This window comes from Calidris pugnax, unplaced genomic scaffold, assembly GCF_001431845.1.
Source record: "Calidris pugnax isolate Ruff unplaced genomic scaffold, ASM143184v1 scaffold518, whole genome shotgun sequence".
NCBI classification, from domain to species: Eukaryota; Metazoa; Chordata; class Aves; order Charadriiformes; family Scolopacidae; genus Calidris; species Calidris pugnax.
In genome coordinates, this window is record NW_015091362.1 from 654,158 (window position 1) to 666,438 (window position 12,281).

A 12,281-nucleotide genomic window follows, 5' to 3' on the forward strand; every position below is an offset into this window, starting at 1 on the left:
GGGGGGGGGGGGGGGGATTAATCCAGTTACCTGGGCACACCAGTGGTGTTAACTGTAAGTAACAGTTTCAGTTTCTGCTTAGTCTTTCCCTGTGGTGGTTCCAAAGCTGCTGCTTCCTGCAGTGTGTTGTGCAGCAGTGCGCACCTCTGGGCGGTGTTGGCCTGATGTGCAGAACTGAGGCTGTGTGTTACAGACCACTTAGCCCGCTGGTTGGACAACGGACTGCTCTGAGAGCAGGAGTTTTAGGATGATTATCCAGATACGTGGATTAGATGCTGAATGAAAGGATTGCAATTCCTGTTTAATACAGACTCTAAAGCAAGCGAAAGACTAGTTTCTATCTTTGACAAGGTAATTAGTTGGCAGGAAGCTGGTTTGAAACTGGGCTGGTATATTAGGAAATGTTAGTTTGAGTCTAACACAAATTAGTCTTATGTCAGTTTGCTTCTTTGGATATTGTGCAGGTCTTTAAAAAGGAGAAAAAAAAAAAAGACATGCTAAATTCTCCTGCTGTAAGAGGTTCTCAGAAGTGGTGTCTCAGGCCTGGAAACAACATTGCCAAATATATTTGCTGGTCTCTGCCCTTTTGCAGATGCTCCCTTCTCTTCTGTAGCTGTATGTTCTTCCATAGTTTTGGGAAAACCAAGCTAGAGTTTGTGTACAGAGTGAATGGCCCTTCCTCCTGGTCGAAGGGGAAGTGAAACTGTCCAATACTTCTGCAGGATGAGCAAGCTTAGGGGGTTCTCTTCTATCTGTTTTTGGTGGTGAGAACATGATTGTAGTTGAAAGATTTGGCTTTTCCAAGGAATGAAAATCTGTTGGTTGGTAGTATGCATTCAGCTTAAGGCTTGTGGCTGTGTACTGAACTCTGCTGCTCTTTCCCTGTCATACCATCAGGTAGGTGTACTGGAGCTTATTTTCTATACACGTGACTTTGTCAGTAATTTTCTTGGAGCTTTGTTACTCTGTGGAATATTTGGGTGTTGTTTGTGCAGGGAGTGCTTCCCACCTTTCTGGCTTGGATGCTTTTCATTCATGGGTATAAAGACCATACATAAAAAGAGCAGCCCTCAAAGTGTTCCTTTCCCATAGCTTCAGACTGAACGTTTGTGTCAGAGGATTCAGCTTGTGACCCTTCTCACTCACTGGTGCTCGTGTCTGTGCAGCTTCCTTTGTTATTGTTCTGGTTTTATTCATGTATTCACAGCATGGCAGCTTAGGAGAGAAGCAACCAGATTAATTCTGGCCTGGGTTCCTTTACTGCTTCTGCAGAGTCAAAGCTTACTCCTTTGTGGCTGTTTTTCTCTTGTATGCTCTCATGTAAGCTTTCAGAAATGGTGAATATATTTCCTTTTAACATGAGTCCGATTTCCACAAAATCAATTTAGTAATTCTGTATTTATCACTCTGACACCAGCTTCACTGTTTTCCCCTAACTTTTGAGAGGTCTTTTGTTAGGAGTTGCCAGTGAACTAGGCCATAGTTCCTCACCCAGTTGATAAGCAATCACAGCCAGGATAACTTCAAGGGGTAGAGTGGGGATTGCCTTTACAGTACATGGTTGAAGGAGTACACTTTCCCTATAAAGTTTAAAACTGAAAATTCAGAACTTGGAAGGCTTGCACAGGGAAAACAGGAATTGATCCTGCCTGAAACTCTCGGTTGGCATAGTCTGGCTTTTTGGACCAGTTACTGCTTCTGGAAAGCTGGTGACTCTCTGAAATCTTCCTGTTGTAGTTACAGTATTGTTAACCAAGGAATCGGTAGGACGGTATTGCTCTGATTTCTGACCATTTAAAGGTAGGCAGAACTTCCAGCTAGCTATTTCATACTTTCAAACAATTAGTTTCATTCCAGCCATTTCCCATTAAATCTGACTGTGGATGTAGTGTTGCTCTGCGTGACAGTAGGAAGCTTAGAAATGCTTTCTAGTCACTTAAGCAGATTTTGGAAGGAAAATAGCCTTATAGTAGGCACCTAAACTACTTCATAATTCCTTTTAGGTAATTTTGATTGAGTACCTTTTATGATAAAATTTGTAGGACTGCTGTCACTAAGATTTAAAGCCTCTGTGCAAGTACCCATTTGCTTAGTGACCTTCTTGCTGTGGTGGCATTTTCCAGAATGTGCTCCATAATGGGAGCTTTTTACAAAACTTCTTGTTTTCAGCAGTATAACCAAAGCATTGCTGCTTGTTTTGATGGGAGGATGGATATGGAATGTGATAAGTGTTGCCTGTTTGAACAGGAATCTCAATTCAAAAGTGAAAATTATGGTTGCTGATACTATTTCATTATTAGCCCTTTTTTTCTGGTAAAAGGGCAGTATTTGTAAGTCCCATTCTCTTGAGGGACAGTAATTAAATTAGTCACTTGGAGTTCATTGACTGAATGTAGGGTAAACCCCCTTCTTTAAGGAGGGGAGGCGGAGTTGTTCAGTGTCACTAATTCACTTGCCTAGGCTTCACCCCCTATATTCCAGCAGCACTGCAGAGTCAGACTTCTGTCTTATAGGTCCAGTCTAAAACCAATAAATTGAGTGGGTTTTGTAACACTTGGAGCTCATTACATCTATGGACTTGAATGCTTTCAGAAGGTGATGTAAGCGTGTTTACAGGGTGGTGGTGTATAGCTCATTTGTCTCCGAATAACCAGTAAGTCAATAGCAGAACGTTTTCATCCTCACCTTGAAGACCCCTCAGGGTTAACATCGGTGAAATGGCATTAGGGTTGAAGTTGAAAGGTTGAGGCTAAGCTTTCACTTTGCGGCTTTATTAAAAACAACCAAGTGATGCCCTTATCTAAAGAAGAACATGGTTCAGAACCTCAGCACTGAGCTTGTGTGAAAAAGAGCAGAATGGAACAGTGAGTAAACTAATCTGAAATATAAATTCAGGTGTTAATGATAGAATGTGTGACATCTGTAATTGATCTAAATGGTTTGCTGTTAAACAGTTAAACCTGAGCCCTGCACAGTCTTACGTACTTTTAGTCTGTAAATCAGAATTGGGTTTGATGGTCAAGTGTGTTTTAAGGTTTTTAAAGACTACTGTAGTGGCTGCCACTTAAGTCAGTGATAGTCTCTGTGTGCATATAAAAACATTTTGAGTAAACTGGCCGTATCTCTTACAGGAAAAAAGCCCTTCAAGTATATCTGAAAAAATTACATACACACCACCATGATGTACTGTACAAACATCCTGAGTTTTTTGAAGGCCTCTTCTGTCATCTGAGCAGTCATCCCTCCCGTTGGATAACTGACACTGACTGTTAATATCCAAATCCAAATGGTGTTTCTTCCTTGCAACACAGGCAATGTATCACGCCTATTTCTTTGAATGAGAAGGTAGCATTTGGCTACCCTAATTACTCCGGGAGCAAAGGAGAGTGTGTGGTGTTTTCCTTCTGCTGGATGGCTTGTACTACTTTTCATGTTAAAATTTGTCCCTACTTGTGTCTGCAAAATATCTTAAAGCAGAAGCAGGAGTAAGTTTTCTGAAACCAAAAATGCTTTGGTTTAAACAAAACCAATAATAAATCAATGTAATATAAATCCTAATATGAGTCTGCAGGTAATGATACATTTCCATGAAATGCCAGCTGTTTTCAGTGCTGTGACTTGACTGAATGTGACAGTAGTAGTATTACCATTTAATTCTGTAACTGTGAGAGGAGTCTCTCTAATGGAGTTCCTCTCCAGCCACAGTGTGCTGGCGTCATATGGAACCTTCCTCTCCCTTGTGTTTAGTCTTTAGAAGGCAGTAAGAGCCTGTTGTTTTGAATGTTTTCAAGCAGCCCACGCTCCAAGGTCACTTACATGTATAATGTGAAAAAAGATATTGTTTTAAGCTTTTTGTGGTGTTTAGGTCTCTCTGCTATTCCTTTCGGTACACATGAAAGCCCTGTTGGCGAAGGATCTGGAATGAACGAGATGCCATCTCACGTTTAGTCCTGGTGCTGCCTGTTACTCAGCCGTTCTCCTACCATGCAGATAGTGCTCTGCTGCCAGAGAACGTGCAATTTGGGACCCGAGTTTCCAGGTTCTACCTAATGGTGATAGCTCCAAGTCTCTCTACAGTAAATAGAATTCAGTTCGTGCTTTTACAGGTGTTAAATTGATTCTAGGTTTTTCATCAGAGGTTTTTGCTCACAGAGCTTCACTCTGCCGTATCTTGGTCATATTTGTTAAAAATTTGTTGGAACTATTCATTTGACTTTGAGAAAATGAAGATGCTGACCTGTGGGACAATCTAAGGCTTACCAGTATTGGGTTATATGGGTTTGCAGGTGCTTACCTTGCAAAGGCATGTTTCCTAAAGGGTGTGGAACATTTTTGTAGCAAATCCAGACTTAATGACAACCATCGTTTTTAGGGTATAGGTTGAAAAGTACATGTACTATGGCTGGCAGACAGGGAAGAAGCGCTTGAGGAAATATCTGTTTATACTTGTGGTATCTCTTTTCCCTTAATGCAGGGAGATCTGTATGGTCGTTTTGGCCCACTTGGTGCCAAGACAAGCAGAATAGCTTGAATCTGTCATAATGGTTTGTGCTTGTGGGGAGGTACACTGTCAGAAGTTGGATCTGGAGAACAGAAAAGGGGCACAAGGTCAGTGTGGTGTTTCGTGGCCTTTAAATACTTCTGTTGTTAGTCTGGATGGGGTAGAGAAAACTTTTAAAATCCTTTGCCGTGTCCTTTGCTTTGTACTTCTTTGATGTCAGGTTTTGGTGATGGTAGCTTTTTTTGTAGATTTTTCTGTTTTGAAAAATGGATATTCAGTTGAAGCATTGTTACTCTCTATCGTTAATACGGAAAAGTGAAGATATTCTTATAACATATGGTAATAATTAAGTGGCAGAAAAGTGTTATGGGGGTGTGAATCTCTTTCTTAACAAGCAGCATATACTCAGAAGGAGAAAAAGGAACTGAAAGAATGTTGGCATAAGAAAAGTTGAACTTGTAATGAATAAATCAGAGAAATCAATTTCTTACCAGTGCTTCAGAAGCGATGTTAGGGTGGCTTTTTCTGGATAATATTTTCTCAAGAGCTAGATCCAAGATTAAAGTTCACAAAGAAGGCGGCCTGAATTATATAATGTGAGAGATAGTGTGTTTCTGTCATGCATGAAAACTTGAAAGGTCACTACTGCTTGTGTCCTTACTCATTTTTTTTAGGCAAAAGTTGTCACTGTGCAGTAATAACTCGAGGGCAACTGAGAATAGTCTAAAGAATTCATCTGGGGTATCTCAGACTTCTTTTTTGGTTGGCCTTAAGCAGTGTGGTACAAACAAGAAATACCACAAACTTCACATTAACTAAGTGGCTGTTGGTACTACGTGGTCACCAAAAGTCTTCAGTAATGTGATATTGTTTGGTAAAATGTTTCTCAGAAAAGTGGAGAATATATATGTAGTAAAGGTGCACACAGGGCTTTCTTTAAACTTGTTGGTTGCGATTAAGAGGGATCTCGGTAGTGTGTATGTTAAAAGGTGAACATTGAACAGTGTAAAGATGAACTTGTAGAAGAAGGTGTTATTTCCTTAGAATTGGGACCTGGCTCTTGTTTGTTGCAGGAGGAGAGCTGCAGTAAAGAAGATGAAGTGACTGAAGTTCTTTGCGTTTTCTGCTGGAAATTGCAATCCCCTTTGTGATTTTTGGGCTTTATTTCGGCTTTTTTTTAAACTGTCCTAAACTTGTTATTTGCATTATCATAAATGGGAGCTTTGCCTTCTCAGTGTCCGTGACTGTCCTGGAGGTCAGGTTCCCACACTGCACACTCAGCACTTGTTCCCCTAGGCTGCCTTCAGATACAAAAAACCCAAATTGTCCTGGTGGTACTGGAGCTTTAGGGTTCCTGTGGAGACAGCTCTGGAAGTAGAACTAGGTCATAACTGCCATGCATATTTGGTTGCCTTAGGTGGACAGTAGTCAGTAACCCAATAACCTCTTTGTGTGAGGCTTGTAGACAAATTCAGAGCTGGGAAAGTTTTGTCTGGGCTGGTGGCTGTGCTGTCCTCCCCTCTGGTCCTGCCTTGGGGTGGCTCGGGGTCAGCACTGCCTGTAGGGAACTCATCAGCTCTCCGCTGTCTGTCTGTTGTCTATGGGAGCTCTCATCCTGAAGGGAAGGCTGGCTGATGGACCATGGATGCTCCTTACCAAGACTGAATCATGCTGGCAGAGCAGATTCGTTAAAAAGGTGTTCTTAGTAGTATTCAGTATTCTGTTTCTTTTTCAAGAAGACTTTTCAAGACTAGGAATTGTCTTTTGTTTCTGTCAAATTTGTAATAACAGTTATTTAACCCTCTTCCCACAAAGTTTTGATCAGTCAAGATGTATGGCGACAGATAACTTGAAACACAGTCTAGAGGATATTGATTTGTTTTCTGCCTGTAGTAATGCTGGGCTTAACCATCCCATCTCCAAACCCCCAGGAATAATGAAATGGTAGAAAAAATTGTAGCTGTTCATATTCTCTGCAGAGCATCTGAGCTGTGGGATGAGGCTCTATGGCCCATGGGACAGCTGGGAAAGAGGCTGTATTTACTAATAATTTTTGTAGATCATGGTCTTTCTCATGAGACTCTTAATCTCATCTTAAAATAAACATGCTTTTTAGTGCATCTAGTGATGCAAACCTAGCTTTATGTTTTCTTTTAGAGCCTTATGAGGTTCAGAAAAGTAGGATCACAATGGAATTTTTATTTTGATAATACATTTAGGAAGTGATGCTGACGCTACCTCAGCACTAGCATCAGCTTTGTGATATCAAAACCCAAAATGTAGCTGGCTGCCCCCTGCAAATTGAACTAGTAATGTGGGAAAGCATTGCTTCTGATGGTCTGCACATTCAGGGATATGGGAAGGAGAAGAGAAGAAGCTGTATTGAAGAAAGTAGGGTGATAACTGGAAGATGTGGGATTAAACGAAGCAATGGACAAGGAGAGGACTATATTAGGTTGTTGGGAAGTGCAAGATTTGTTAACTGGGATGGTCTGTTACATGTCCTGGGGTATATTTCTTGGGTTGCTGGGTAGCGTAAGGCCAGGATGGTGAAAATTTCCGTGGTGGGATTACTGGCATTTGTGTTGTGTTTGTAAGCAGAATGTAAGGCAGAAGCTATAGTCAGTTCAGTAGCAAATAAGCTCATTGGAAATTGGGTGTTGTTAAGCATATGTATTAAAGCCTCAAGCTTGAGTTAACAGAGTTCTTAAATGAATATGTAATTGATGAACACTGAAATAAGAGCATGTTGGGTATCCTTTACAGCATGATATAGTTGATGAGAATTTATTAGAGTGATTAACTAGGAACAACCTGCAGATTTTCTTGTGCTGAATCCTTGCTTATATTCCATCTTACGTGGAACAGTGAAACCAAGTTGACCTAGAAGACTGGATTCTGTGATAACGCTAACGTTTTGCCTCCAGGAGACATCACTCCTGGCACTACTAAAAATACTACTGGTGGTGGTCGATGCCATGAAGTTAGTAGATTTTTTTCTGTCCTCAGGGTGACTCCATGTGTTCTGTGATGAGCTGACATACTGGGGTGATCTGAGTCACAACCCCCCTTCTTCACCCCCTCCTCCCAGCCTAAGGGGAAAGGAGAGCCTCTGGTTTTCAGGTTTAGTGGGAAGAAGCTAGGAGATGTTATAATTCAGTAATTCTCACCTTATGTGTCCCAGCACTTGATCCTTAGTTAACCCCTACTGCAGAGGGGTAAGTACAGAGGAGTTTGTTTATGCTTCAAGCAGCCACACATGGCATTTTGGGGAAATGTAGACCCTCCAAAGGTCTGAATTGGGACAGTAAAATCTGTCAGCACTCTTGTTCTGGAGCTTGCATGGGTGGAGAGTGCTTTCTTCTATTTGATTTGCTTTTAAGCTTTGATTAAGCAGAATCACTAGAAGGATAATTATAAATGAATATTAAACTTGTCTATGGAATTGATTTTGTTTACATTGGAGAATGTTCTTTTCTGTGTGAAAGGAAGTTGATTTTTTTGTAGAAATCTTTCTCTGTGTGTTGCTCAACTGTTGGAGTTCATGATCTTTACAGGGAAGAGGTGGTATGCATAGTAAAAATAATTTTGACTTTTTAAACTGGACCTTGGTTTGGTTTGTCTGAGCACTTCTTAAAGTATACTTAGTCTGGAGCTATTCTGTGTTTTATTGGAATAACTCGGAATGATGTCTGGTTGAGCAGTGCAAGACCTCTGGAGTATGCTCTCGGGATCTTACAGACTTTTGTGGATCATATTTTACTGTAGAGTTTGTAGGAATAGCATGGGTGATGTATTATTTATCCTCAAAATGTGGTGTTACATCATGTGCAATTCTAACTAAAGTAAAAAAATATAGGTGCCTGATGGATCTGAAGCCGAGTGTTGGAAACTCCTCGCTTGAGAAGGGAATGTGCAGAATTCAGCTCAAGATGAAACTTCACAGGCCATACCTCTCAACAGTGAGATCCCTGAGTTGTGAGAGCATTGGATCAGATGTGTGTGGCTATTGTCAGTATAACTCGTTGATGGTGGTGGTGTAACATAACACCAGTTGTGATTTTACAGGCTGTTTCTAACAACTGCACTGACGCAGTGGCTTCCTTACATTGCATTTTCTGAACCCATTATGCTGGGATGCACCCAGTAGCTCTGTTTTATGTACTTTCAATAGAGTTTGAATTTGATACCACATTTGGGATTCATTTTTACTTGGCAAACTGAATTTCTCTTGCTAGAATAGTTTTGTGACTTCCAGACTATGCTGTCCCTAAATCTGCTAGCGGCAAGTAAGTTGGAGAAATTGTTTGTTAAATTGTCATCATTGCAAACTGTTAAGGATCAATTTATAATAAATCCTTTATAAATTGAATGGTTTAATACCTTTAAGGAAAGCAGTTTGCTTTAGCTGCTGGTTTTGCTTTGGAAATGCCCATTGTCTTCTGTAAACCAGAAGTTTCAAATAATAGACATCAATATTAATTATCAAGGAGGGTTGTTAGGGGGGGAAATAAGAAATCAATGAATTTTAGAATTTCTGAAACTGTTAGAAAATAGAAAAATGAATGTTGCAACAAATGTAAATAATATTTTCTCATAGTAAAGATTAATTGTTGCAAATCTAAAAGCTAAATTTATGTTGTATGTATGAATTAATATAAATACTATTAAGACTTGGTGAAACAACATGAAATTTGTTTTTGAAATGTTGACTGGAATCTACAAGCTGAATGAGATAGGTTTTCTTTGAGTGCAAGCCAAGGAAAAAAGGAAGGCTATTAATAAAAATAATAAAACTCCAACTTCTTTCAGTTTAATTACACCAAACTGTGTACTTAGTGGGATCAGAGCCTTTGTGCACTGTTGGAGCACAGTAACCACTAGAGGGATTTTTCTCTGGTCCCGTGTCTGTTGCTCAGCACCGGTAAGTGATGGAGCATCGGTCCGTGCTGTTCAGAGCCGTCCTGGGGTGCAGTGCTTGCTCCTTGGCAGTGAGATGGCACGTGCCAGCTGGGCAGCTTCAAAGTGACGAAATGCCAAGGAGATGTTGCAGGGTTATGTGGAAGTTCAGAACATGGAAACTTAAAGCATCTCAGGCTTCTGCTTGAGAAGAAACAGGATGGGAGGTTGCATTAGGAATGAGGATGTTGGAAGCCTAAGTGCCGACTGCTGGGACTTTCAAAGCTTTCAGGACGGTCGCTCCTCGTGGAGGAAGTGAACAGAGCCTTTGTGGAAAGAGGTGGGGGTGAAAGTCAACTGATATGTTTCACATAAACAATTCAGGTTTTTTGTAGGAAGAGAGATGCAATTACTATAGCAAAATGCAGCTTACTATGAAGAATGAAAGTAAATTCCAGAATTCTTGCTTTAGGGAGAAAAAGAGAATATTTGAGCCAATGCTTGTCATCATTAAATCCCATTTAAAAATAGTTGCTAACTGAAGTTCGGGCTAGTTGCTGAGGAACTCCACTATTGTTTCCCCTCCCCCATTCAGTATCTCTCTATGTGTGTGTTTGGGAATGAAAATATATTAAGCTTTTGAGCTTTTAAGCTTTTCAGATGCAGGCAAGTTTCAAGATATTTACAGTTCTCCCACTAACTGTGTGAGTAGGATAACTGGGTGAAGGTGCTCACCTAGAGGCAGAGCAGATATTCAGACTTGACTGAAGTAGATGTTGTGTTTTACAGACCACCTACTCCTTGTTTTTGCTGCTGAGATACCCAGAATGGTCCTATGGTCAGGATTTGCTGCTGCTATTCAAGGAATGGATTGAAACTGGAGAACACCATATAGTCTATTTGGAAAGCTGTGAAGTGAAAAATAAACTTTGCGTAGGCTCTTCAAGGATGTCCGTAGGCAGCAATATATAAACAATTGCTGGCTGTGGTTCAAGCTAATGTGTTCAGATTAACCATACTTTTTTTTTTTTTTTTAATCTGAATCTGTTAAGGAGCCACCCCTTTTATTTCCATAAAGGTTCTGTCCATAGTTGTTAAACCTGCTTTCTTGTTATCCCCTGAGTTGGACTGTTAGGAGAACAGTTCCTGCTCAGCCGCTCAGAACAACCGGCCCAGCTGGACTCTGCCGCGTCCAGGTTGTCACATGCATCAGCTGGTGCCCAGTGATCTCTGGATGGAGCAGGAGGATGTAGTGGGAAAGGATGGATCCCTTGGGCTTTGTAACTTCCCTGGGGTTCAGCAGAACATCTGGACTGTGTTTCAAGGAAATTCGATGCCATTATTAAATCCAACACAGTAGGGTGGGACTGGCCATTAGTGTATCATGTCCTTGAAACAGTGGCATATTTTCATAATTTCATTGCTGCTGATCTGGAGAAGAGACTCAGGTAGCAGATGAGACATTATTGGGTGTGAGGACTTGTGTCACTTCACCTCCTGGTTTCATTGTCTGGTTTAACAGTTCCCACCTCTAACTTAAAACTTTCCTTTATCGGTGTCTTTGTAACATAGAATAAATATGTGTTGACTTGTTTTGCGTGTTCTCGAGACCTATAGTGATGGTTTCCTTCCAGAAGGGGACAGGTGCTGCTTGGGGATGCTAAAGCTTACTGGGAACTGTTTCTTTGAGGTAAACTTTACTCCTGAACCTTTGTGCTCTTGTGGGGAGGAAAGGTGGCTCCTGGTTCTGTCTCCCGTCGGTACAGAAATCTTTGTCACAGTACAGGAAAATAGAGGAGAAATGCTGGCAGGGGAGCTGGCTGTCCTGATCTGGTGCCATCCGAAGGGGTACGGTTGTCTGTAGAACCGGAGACTGTGCAGACATCGGGCTGTGTGAGATCTGAGCTGTCCTGGTGGAATGGTACGTGTAGGTAAAGAAAAAACCTGATACCTGTGACTTGTGATTTAAGGAGAAACATATTTATTAAAAGCAATGGTTTCTTTTGTGAATCTTAATTGGGTTTGAAAGCAACTGAAGTGGAAGATGGATGGCTCTAACTAGTGTGAACAGTTGACCAGACTATTTCAGACTAGCCTCTTGGGAAATGCTGGCATCAAAGCAGATGATGATGACGACCTTAGTAGAAAGCTGAACTATGATCCTCTGTGCCTAAAGCTTTGCTAATTCTTACCGAGCGCCGTTTTTGTCCTGCTGCCATCACAGGAGCATCTGGGTGCCGTGCAATGGCATACTAAGCAATGTCGTTAACATCTCTCCAGGGTGGACTGCAGACTGGGAGGTCTTAAGGGATTAAATGTTGTCTAATAAAAGCTCACTGCTTCATTGAGAGAAATACTTGCACCTTGCGAGTGTGAGGAGGCCACGTGGATACTCAGCTGCTAGGAAGACCAAACAATTATTTCCTTGTTTTCTGAATCCTCGAGGAACTTCTCTATGAAGTATGCACTTTTAAGGGATTTGTTAGAGCTCTCAAGCTGTGTCCACTCTTGAACGTTTTGATGCTTGGAGGCCTATCTTCTAAATTCAGTTTTGGGAATTACAGCTGTTCCTTGAACAGCAGAGCCTGCAGTTCGGTATGGAATGAGATTTGGTGTTCGCCCTGTTCCCGGAGGCTGTGAGGGTGTTTTCTGGAGGCAGGGCCGCAGAGGGTGGGCTCTGTGGCTGCCCTGGCCCGGCGCGCGGAGCTGCCGGGGGCTCTGCGGACGGGGCGGGGGGCGTCTGCGCCCCTTCCCCGGGCCCGGCAGGGTGCGGGAGCGCGGGCAGGCCCTGGCCTTCAGGAGCGGTCACCGGCACCCGCTCGCGCGGTGGCCCCTGCCAGAGCGGCTTTAAACACGCCGTTTCCCCCCGGGGGGGGGGGGA

The 12,281-nt window shown here is 41.9% G+C and overlaps 1 protein-coding gene across 2 annotated transcripts in view; it reads left to right on the plus strand.

Moving 5' to 3' along the window:
• Positions 1-12,281, plus strand: part of CPNE1 (copine I) — a 39,834-nt gene that overhangs the window by 12,050 nt on the left and 15,503 nt on the right. The window lies entirely within an intron of this gene.